This window comes from Schistocerca gregaria, chromosome 8 (assembly GCF_023897955.1).
Source record: "Schistocerca gregaria isolate iqSchGreg1 chromosome 8, iqSchGreg1.2, whole genome shotgun sequence".
In the NCBI taxonomy this organism is placed as follows: Eukaryota; Metazoa; Arthropoda; class Insecta; order Orthoptera; family Acrididae; genus Schistocerca; species Schistocerca gregaria.
In genome coordinates, this window is record NC_064927.1 from 444,514,665 (window position 1) to 444,525,947 (window position 11,283).

Below are 11,283 nucleotides of genomic sequence, written 5' to 3' on the forward strand. Positions count from 1 at the left end.
CCGAAATGAAGTAACGCCAACACATATGCGACACACCTAACGTACAGGTAACGTGGTTACGATCCTGACTGACCAAAGCTACGAGGAAAACTACCGTAGTTGGCAGTCTGCAGTAGCGTATAGTAGTTTTACAGTTCAAGTCATCAGTATTGTGACTGGCTTGATGCGGCCCGCCACGAATTCGTCTCCTGTGCCGATCTTCTAATCTCAGAGTAGCACTTGCAGTCTACATCACCCATTATTTGCTGGATATATTCCAACCTCTGTCTGCCAACACAGCTTTTACCTTCTACAGCTTCCTCTAGTGCCATAGAAGCAAGGCATTTTACATCAGGTTAAATATACAGTGATAATACTTTAAATAGTAATAATAAGGTTTTAATACACTACTGACCATTAAAATTGCTACACCACAAAGATGATGTGCTACAGACGTGAAATTCAATCGACAGGAAGAAGATGCTGTGATATGCAAATGATTAGCTTTCCAGAGCATTCACACAAGGCTGGCACCGGTGGCGACACCTACAACCTGCTGACATGAGGAAAGATTCCAACCGATTTCTCATACACAAACAGTAGTTGACCGGCGTTGCCCGGTGAAACGTTGTTGTGATGCCTCGTGTAAGGAGGAGAAATGCGTACCATTACGTTTCCGATGAAGGTCGGATTGCAGCCTATCGCAATTGCGGTTTATCGTATCGCGACATTGCTGTTCGCGTTGGTCGAGATCCAATGACTGTTAGCAGAATATGGAATCGGTGGGTTCAGGAGAGTAAAACGGAAAACCGTGCTGGATCCCAACGGCATCGTATCACTAGCAGTCGAGTTGACAGACATCTTATCAGCATGGCTGTAACGATCCTGCAGCCATGTCTCGATCCCTGAGTCAACAGACGGGGAAGTTTGCAAGACAACAATCATCTGCACGAACGGTTCGACGACGTTTGCAGCAGCATGGACTATCAGCTCGGAGATCATGGCTGCGGTTACCCTTGACGCTGCATCACAGACAGGAGGGCTTGCAATGGTGTACTCAACGACGAACCTGGGTGTACTAATGGCAAAACGTCATTTATTTTTGATGAATCCAGGTTGTGTTTACAGCATCATGATGGCCGCATCCGTGTTTGGGGACATCGCGGTGAACGCACATTGGAAGCGTGTATTCGTCATCGCCATACTGGCGTATCACCCGGCGTGATGGTATGGGGTGCCATTAGTTACACGTCTTGGTCACCTCCTGTTCGCGTTGACGGCAATTTCAACAGTGGACGTTACGTTTCAGTTGTGTTACCACCAGTGGCTCTACCCTTCGTTCGATCCCTGCGAAACCCTACATTTCATCAGGATAATGCACGACCGCATGTTGTAGATCCTGTACAGGTCTTTCTGGATACAGAAAATGTTCGAGTGCTGCCCTGGCCAGCACATTCTCCAGATCTCTCACCAATTGAAAACGTCTGTTCAATGGTGGCCGAGCAACTGGCTCGTCACAATACGCCAGTCACTACTCTTGATGAACTGTGGTATCGTGTTGAAGTTGCATGGGCAGCTGTACCTGTACACGCCATCCAAGCTCTGTTTGACTCTATGCCCAGGGTTATCAGGGCCGTCATTACGGCCAAAAAAATGGTTCAAATGGCTCTGAGCACTATGGGACTCAACTGCTGTGGTCATCAGTCCCCTAGAACTTAGAACTAATTAAACCTAACTAACCTAAGGACATCACACACATCCATGCCCGAGGCAGGATTCGAACCTGCGACCGTAGCAGTAGCACGGTTCCGGACTGCGCGCCTAGAACCGCGAGACCATCGCGGCCGGCCATTACGGCCAGATGTGGTTGTTCTGGGTACTGATTTCTCAGGACCTGTGCACCCAAATTGCGTGAAAATGTAATCACATGTCAGTTCTAGTATAATATATTTGTCCAATGAATACCCTTTTATCATCTGCATCAGTAGTATAGAAATGAAACAAAATTTTTTTTTGTATCCAAGGTCATTGGTAGTAGGAGTACTGAATAAGGGCTAACATCATTACTACTGCTTCAACTAATGTTTCACCAGAAGATGCAGATGTGTTCAAGGATGTAAAAAAAACTCAGATGATTATAAAATAGCGACTTTTAAGTACTTAGAACACAGGGAAATCATAAAGGTTCGTTGGGAAAGGAAAGTATTTGGTTGTTATGATGTGTAGTGTGCCATGAGAAATAAGAGCAGCCATTTTTCAGACATTGTTGTCGTTTTAGTTAACACGTCTTCTCAAGCTGAAGAGGTGAGTTGGCTCTCTAACATAGTGAGGGAGATCGTTTGTGTTAGGTTCCTGCTACCGAAAAGATTTCGAAATGGCGGTTGTGTGATCGAGACGGTGATTTGCGTATGATATCAGGGAACACATTTCCTGGTAGGAGAGTGTGAACAATACACTCCTGGAAACTGAAACAAGAACACCGTGAATTCATTGTCAAAGGAAGGGGAAACACATTCCTGGGGTCACATACATCACATGATCACACTTTCAGAACCACAGGCACATAGACACAGGCAACAGAGCATGCACAATGTCGGCACTAGTACAGTGTATATCCACCTTTCGCAGCAATGCAGGCTGCTATTCTCCCACGGAGACGATCGTAGAGATGCTGGATGTAGTCCTGTGGAACGGCTTGCCATGCCATTTCCACCTGGCGCCTCAGTTGGACCAGCGTTCGTGCTGGACGTGCAGACCGCGTGAGACGACGCTTCATCCAGTCCCAAACATGCTCAAAGGGGGACAGATCGGGAGATCTTGCTGGCCAGGGTAGTTGACTTACACCTTCTAGAGCACGTTGGGTGGCACGGGATACATGCGGACGTGCATTGTCCTGTTGGAACAGCAAGTTCCCTTGCCGGTCTAGGAATGGTAGAACGATGGGTTCGATGACGGTTTGGATGTACCGTGCACTATTCAGTGTCCCCTCGACGATCACCAGAGGTGTACGGCCAGTGTAGGAGATCGCTCCCCACACCATGATGCCGGGTGTTGGCCCTGTGTGCCTCGGGCGTATGCAGTCCTGATTGTGGCGCTCACCTGCACGGCGCCAAACACGCATACGACCATCATTGGCACCAAGGCAGAAGCGACTCTCATCGCTGAAGACGACACGTCTCCATTCGTCCCTCCATTCACGCCTGTCGCGACACCACTGGAGGCGGGCTGTACGATGTTGGGGCGTGAGCGGAAGACGGCCTAACGGTGTGCGGGACCGTAGCCCAGCTTCATGGAGACGGTTGCGAACGGTCCTCGCCGATACCCCATTTGCTGGGAAGTGGCGGTGCGGTCCCCTACGGCACTGCGTAGGATCCTACGGTCTTGGCGTGCATCCGTGCGTCGCTGCGGTCCGGTCCCAGGTCGACGGGCACGTGCAACTTCCGCCGACCACTGGCGACAACATCGATGTACTGTGGAGACCTCACGCCCCACGTGTTGAGCAATTCGGCGGTACGTCCACCCGGCCTCCCGCATGCCCACTATACGCCCTCGCTCAAAGTCCGTCAACTGCACATACGGTTCACGTCCACGCTGTCGCGGCATGCTACCAGTGTTAAAGACTGCGATGGAGCTCCGTATGCCACGGCAAACTGGCTGACACTGACGGCGGCGGTGCACAAATGCTGCGCAGCTAGCGCCATTCGACGGCCAACACCGCGGTTCCTGGTGTGTCCGCTGTGCCGTGCGTGTGATCATTGCTTGTACAGCCCTCTCGCAGTGTCCGGAGCAAGTATGGTGGGTCTGACACACCGGTGTCAATGTGTTCTTTTTTCCATTTCCAGGAGTGTATTTTGTGCAACTTCTATAACCATAAATTTATTTCCACCACTGTCAATACAGCAAAGGAAATGCCACGTTTCTAATTTGTCAAACTGAACAGCTGAGTAATATTAGTGAAGTCAAACAGTAAATCGCAGACGTTATACTGTGATACCACCTAGCTGTAACCTTTTTTTGTATGTCCGAACACTGGTTCTCTCTTTGTTTCTCGTTCCGCCTTTATCTCTCTTTGCTCCTTCCCGGCTGTGCTGGGGCTTGGCTACCAGCCAATAGCGTGGGAGGTGTGTCTGGGCAGATAGGCGCCCGCGAAGCCCTGTGCATTCAGGTGGTACACAGCGCGCGGGGCAGCGTTTTACGCTTCTCATAAACAGTTACAAATGTCTGCGCTCACAAGAGCGTTTTGCGCCCGTTTGACGGTCGAGCTAAAGTCTCGTGAAATTATGGCCTCAAAAAAATTCCAGAGCGTTCGCCACAGTTAATACACATCCCCCACTCCAACCGTCTCCCCTCCCCCCCCCCCCACCAAAAAAAGTATATATTTACATATCTGTAAAATTTTATGCCGGTGCATAATCGTATACGAAATGAATGAGTCTTACTCATTTTTGCGGCAAAAATGGCACTGGTGCACTGTGTTTGCAACGCAGCGAAATGAGATTCAGAAATAAATCGGCACGATGGCGCAGAAGCAGTGGATGCCCTGACGTGAGTTAATAAATAAGTCGGCGCTTACTGCTCTCCTAGTATTTGCTCATAAAAGAGAGGAAAAAAACAACTGCTTCGCTTTACGTGCGGCATGACTTATACAAACAGGTCCCGTCTTTAACGAATCCTGTCCTCCGCTATCACAGGTGCTGTTTCCCCAGTATTAAATCGGGTAATATTCCTTCCGCGGAAAACAGCTACTAACAGTTATTTATGAAGTTAGGAAAGTATCGCTCGCGAAGATACTTTCGACCGTTGAGCGTAACATATGTAACGCCTTATGTAACCGTTCAGGTTTCATGAAATATTTAGCATAGTTACGGTCTTTTATCGCTATTTTCACATCCCTCCTTTAATAATGCTTCACGCACAACCCGTCGTGAGCACAAATGTATGTCGTTTCTCTGAAGAAAGCACATACAAGCATCTGTCCGGAACCACAAGCATATGTGCTCACGGCGAGCTAAAAGTGTGGTGGTAGTAAGTTCCTATGCGACCAAACTGCTGAGGTCATCGCTCCATAGGCTTACACAGTACAGAATCTAACTTACGCTAAAGACAACGTACACACCCATGCCCGAAGGAGGACTCGAACCTCCAACGGAGGGAGCCGCGCAGACCGTGATATGGCGCCCTAGACCATGTGGCTACCCCGGGCGGCTGAGTTACAAGTGTATTAAGAAAATGACAAAGTATGATTTGGGGGGGGGGGGGGATGACAGAAACATCTCTTAAAGATTCAACTCACGTGTCACGAATTTTTCTTTTTGTATTAGAACATAAAAACATATAAGAGATCAAATTAAAAGAAAACTAACCAAAAGTTTCTGGATAGAGCAGTGTCAGTTTCCCATATGCGATCACATTCATTAAAATATAAAGGGCACCGTCTCTTTGCAGGAAATAATTGTTCTGATAGAAAACTTACAAGTGTGCAAACATCAGTAAAACTGCGACACGCCTTGTCCTTTCTTATCTACTGCCCTGCACCAATTAACACAAGTTACTTATTTTTCACAAATAACTATAAAAAACATAAAAAATTGAGGAAAATATTTGACGGGATTCAAGATAAAAACACAGCGCCCGAACACGGCAGACTGGAGAGTATTACCAAACAAAACGAATTTTTTATACTGCGTTCAGCTTATTTATTAGTCCACTGGTGTTCGTTAACAGCCCACCATTTGTCAGAGGAAGTAATAGACTAAATACGATGTTTATTATCACTATTACCACATCAGGCACGAAAAGCGAATCATAAAATTAAACACAACTTACACTTAACACTAGCCATATCCAAGATGGTCTCATGTATACCGCACTGGCGCGAGAGTCGTTTTTCATTTAGAATGTAACTGTAAACAGATATTCCAGTTTCTGCTAGACAAAATAACCGCTGAAAGTTGCTAGGCACTATAATGACGCCAATTTTGAAGTGATTTTTATCACTTTTGTTACATGATGTGACAACTGTAATCATAACCACCCAATTTTCTTTATGATGTACTCTTTCAGTTTACTCACTATGTACTAGTGCCGAACGTCGATCGAATAACAACCACATTATAGGCAACTTAATGGTTGCATTTGTACAGTTATTAGTAATTATTATCAGTCCTATTCGATCTGAAATAGAGAACGTGCTAAAAACGACTGCGTTTGCTCGGTATGCGCGCTAATTTCTCATAATCTAGTTTTCCTTACAGGAGATATACAACTGAGGCGGTAGAACTCCCACGCAGAAGTACTCATCGATTACCTGATCTCTAAATTTACCCAACAGAACGTCCCTGTTACATCTTCGTATGTCACATACCGAAGCGTCACGATCCCTGTAGCGTGTCTGAATTCGCCACCGGTTTGTGAGAGCAGAAACCATTTAAACTTCACGGCGATATTTCCCCGCAGACAACCGGACACACACATAGTTGGACTACCTTTTCATCAGCTTTCCCGCTGGGTTTGATGCGAGAGGTAAGATTATACTAAACTTATTTGAACATTTGTTGTGTACAGGGTGATAGTGGGTTCACAACCGATTATACTGAGATAGGGAACCAAGTGCTGGAAATGTGTATACATTGTGTTATGCCCTTAACATAGCGTTCACCGCATGACAACAACGTATATCATAGCAATTGTTCCACGACCACATCTCAATGCATGCATGGCAACGACGCGTGAAGTTCTACGACACTCTGTCAGAGATCCTTGGCCTCTGTTGTACACTGTAACAGCGCATACCTCCGTCCACCAAAGAGACACATTGTCCACAACTTAGCCCACAGCACATGTCACGTGATGACCGCATGCGTCGCACCAGCGCGTTAACTTGTGCTGCATGCACACCATCATCCCTGAGTCTTTTTATCTTCAAGATCCTTCTGTATCACTACGCTTCACACGCTTCGATTCTATTCTTCACCAGGTTTTCCATGGTCATTGTTTCACTTCCATACACTTATTCGTTCTACAAGTGCATTCTCGGAAATTTCCTTCTGATCCTAGGGCGTGTGTTTGATACTATATACAGTAGTCTTACTTTAGCGAGAAATGTTCTCTTAATGTTTTTGCCTCATTAGCCAGTCGTTATTTTGCTTCCATAGCGCTGATTTCTTTCACTGATCTGCTACGTCGCCCTCAATTATGATATGACTGTCATTAGTCTCGTCTGCTACCCGTCAATGCTATTGTCTTTATTTAGTTTACCCCCCCCCCCCCTCCAAACCCCGCAAAGCCCATATTCTGTGCTCCCGAACTTATTCATTACATTCAACAGGTTGTGTAATTCTTCCTCACTTTCACTGAGGATATCGGCATGTTCAGCAATACTTGCCACTCACATATTTAAACCCTGAATGTCAATCTTACTCAGCCTTTCTTTTATTTGCTTCATTGCTTTTTCGATTAACTGACTGAATAATGCAGAAGGGTCCCTGCTTCACGCCATTTCTAATATGAGCTCTTCTCAGTTAGTGTTCCAGTCTTAATGCCCTCTCTTGTTCCTTGTATATACTGTGCACTATCCGTTTTCCTCTATAGCGTATAGCGAGTTTGATGAAGATTTCTACCATCTTGCACAGCTTAATATTGTGTGATGTTCTTTCTAGGTCGAGGAATTACGTGAAAGCTCCTTAATTTTTATCAGATCTTACTTCTACTGTCAGGCCTAACTAAAGAAATACTTCTCTGGAACCTTTATCTTTCCTAAAATTAAACTCATACTGGTGTTTAACACGTGTAGGTACGTATAGCGTAGCTATTACGACGCTATTTCTGGATCCCTGGAAGTTTGGTTTTCGTGTTACGACCGTGCTTGGAACAGGAATTTCCTTTAAAGTATAGGCCAAAAACGCTTTCTTACTTTAGAATAATAAAAACGTAGTGTATATTTTGTTTCATTAAACTGTTGGAAGAATAAATATGATTCACTTTAACCTGTTGTATGTATAGAATTAATGATACCCTCTAGTTTTTGGGAATACTCAGGGATTTTCTTTAAGATCGTTCATCTGCGTATCCCCTTTAATAAATTTTTTAATGAGAATTAAATTCCTATACTGTTTTAGACTTGTTCTGCAAAGGGCTGTTTTTCATTAGAAGGATTAATTTAATTTTAATAGGGCCATTGTATGTAAATAATCTGAATGCAACACCGTGAGTATGACTGATAAGGATGTGCACTATTTCAACGTGATATATTGCCATTCCGTTATTTTAATTTTTATAAATGACATTTAATTAACGCAGTGGAATCAGAGGTCTGCAACAGAGGGATTTTCTTGTACTCGCTGGCGACCGAAGGCAGAAAACACACAACTGCTGCAGTAACGGTACTGCCTTGGGAATTCTGCGTCACTTGTTCGTGCTATATGAAACAGAAATAAAAAAGCACTCATTAAAAATAAGTTTGATGTAATACCATATCAGCCGGCCGTTGTGGCCGTGCGGTTCTAGGCGCTTCAGTCAGGAACCGCGTGACCGATACGGTGGCAGGTTCGAATCTTGCCTCGGGCATGGATGTGTGTGCTGTCCTTTGGTTAGTTAGGTTTAAGTAGTTCTAAGTTCTAGGGGACTGATGACCACAGATGTTAAGTCCCATAGAGCTCAGAGCCATTATAATACCATATCAAATGCATAAAATAAAATGAACACCCATTAGGCTGTTCTAACATGCAACACTTCTAGCACTTGAATCTATGATTACTTCTTTGCCAATCAAAGAACCCTATAGGGCATGCTGTAGCAAGCAGCTGACATTGTCTGAAATTGCTGATTGGTGTACGCAGCCATGTGGCGCAACTGTCGTTTGCCCACGGCCCCAGAGTCTGTTGAGCATCTGTTTAGCTGAGGCAGCAGTAGTCCCACGCTTTGGCTCTGGGATGTTCAAATGCACACTGAAATTTACAACTTCGTTACTTATTGTCTTTCAAATGAAACAGGAAATAGAAATTTGTATAAGTATACAGCGTCTCTCATCGATGCAGTTATTAGGAAGTACTAATGAAAATATCGTGACAGTGATGTTTAAAACATAATAAGAGTTGTGAACATCCTGAATTATTTCGTGCACTGTTGCCTTGTTATAAACGATGCTCCACGAGAGTGAACCATGTTGGCAGTTACTAGAGTTCAAGTCTCAGGTATGATATGCAGCTGGAGTTCAAATTAAATCGGCAGCCTGTGGAATTGTATTTCACACCCGGAGTCTGCGAGAAATTAAGATGAGTTACATACTAGGAAAGGTTTTCATCCATTGTTCATTAGTGTTGTCGTTGTTGTGGTCTTTGGTCCAGGGACTGGTCTGATGCAGCTCTCCGTGCTATTCTTCCCTGTGTAAGGTTCTTCATCTCCGAGTAACTACTGCAGCCTACATCCCTCTGAATCTGCTTACAGTATTCATCTCTTGGTCTCCCTCTACGATTTTACCTCCGATATTAAATTGGTGATCCCTTGACGTCTCAGTAAGTGTTCCACCAACCGATCCCTTCCTCTAGTCAAGTTGTGCCTCTTCTCCCCAAATCTATTCAGTACTTCCTCATTAGTTATGTGATCTACCCATCTAATCTTCAGCGTCCTTCAGTAGTACCACATTTCGAAAGCCTCTATCCTCTTCTTGTCCAAACTATTTATCGTCCATGTTTCACTTCCATATATGACTACACTCCATAGAAATATTTTCAGAAAAGACTTCCTGACACATACAGCTATTCTCGACGTTAACAAATTTCTCCTCTTCAGAAACACTTTCCTTGCCATTTGTCAGTCTACATTTTATATCCTGTGTACTTCGACCATCATTAGTTATTTTGTTGCCCAAATAGCAAAATTAATCTAAAACTTTAAGTGTCTCATTTCCTACTCTAATTCCCTCACAATCACCTTATTTAATTCGACTACATTCCATTATCCTCGTTTTTCTTTTATTGGTGATCGTCTTACATCCTTCATTGAGGACACTAACCATTCACTTCAGCTGCTTTTCCAGGTTCTTTGCTCTCTCTGACAGAATTACAATGTCACTGGCACACCTCAAAGTTTTTATTTCTTCTCCATGGGTTTTATTTCTACTCCTAATCTTTCTTTTACTTCCTTTGCTGCTTGCTCAGTATACAGATTGAACAACATCTGGGACAGGCTACAACCTTGTCTCATTCCCTTCTCAACCACTGCTTCCATTTCATGCCCCTCGACTCTTATAACTGCCATCTGGTTTCCGTACAAACTTTAAATAGCCTTTCGCTCCCTCTATTTTATCCCTGCCACCTTCAGGATTTCAAAGAGTGTATTACAGTCAATATTGTCAACAGCTTTCTCTAAGTACACAAATACTATACACGTTGGTTTGCCTTTCCTGTCTTCTAAGATGAAACTGATCTTCCCCTGTGTCGGCTTCTACCAGTTTTGCCATTCGTCTGTAAAGAATTCATGTTAGTATTTTGTATCCGTAACTTATTATACTGACAGTTCGGTAATTTTCACAGCTGCCAACACCTGCTTTCTTTGAAACTGGAATTGTTATATTCTTCTTGAAGTCTGAGGGTATTTCGCGTGTCTCATACATCTTGCTCAACAGACAGTAGAGGTTTCCCACGGCTGGCCATCAGTAGTTCTAATGGAATGTTACCTTCTCCCGTAGCCTTGTTTGACTTCAGCCTTTCAGTGCTTTGTCAAATTCTTCACGCAGATCATATCTCCCATTTCCATAACTTTGCCCTCAAGCACATCACCTTTGTATAGACTTTCTATATACTCCCTCCACCTTTCCGCTTTCTCTTCTTTCCTTGGAACTGGTTTTCCATCTGTCTTGATATTCGTACAGGTGGTTCTATTTTATCGAAAGATCTCTTTGATTTTCATTATACACTAATTTTCATTATTGTGTCCGTAGCTCTTGCTCTTTCGATAGCGTTCTCGCTTCCCGCGCACGGGGTCCGGGGTTCGATTTCCGGCGGGGTCAGGGATTTTCTCTACCACAAGATGACTGGGTGTTGTGTGTATCTCATCATCATTGACTCACAAGTCGGCGAAGTGGTGTCAATTAAAAAGGACTTGCAATATGGCAGCCGAACTCCCCCGATTGGGGCCTCCCGGCCAGCAGTACCATACGATCATTTCATTTTTTCCATTAGTGTATGAAAACTATATTTATTACATTTGTCGATTATTTTGCTTGTGCACTCGTCGAGTGTCTCGGCCACAATGTTACAGGGCCCGCATATCTCGTTGGCTCTGGTTTGGCAATGGTGATTTTTT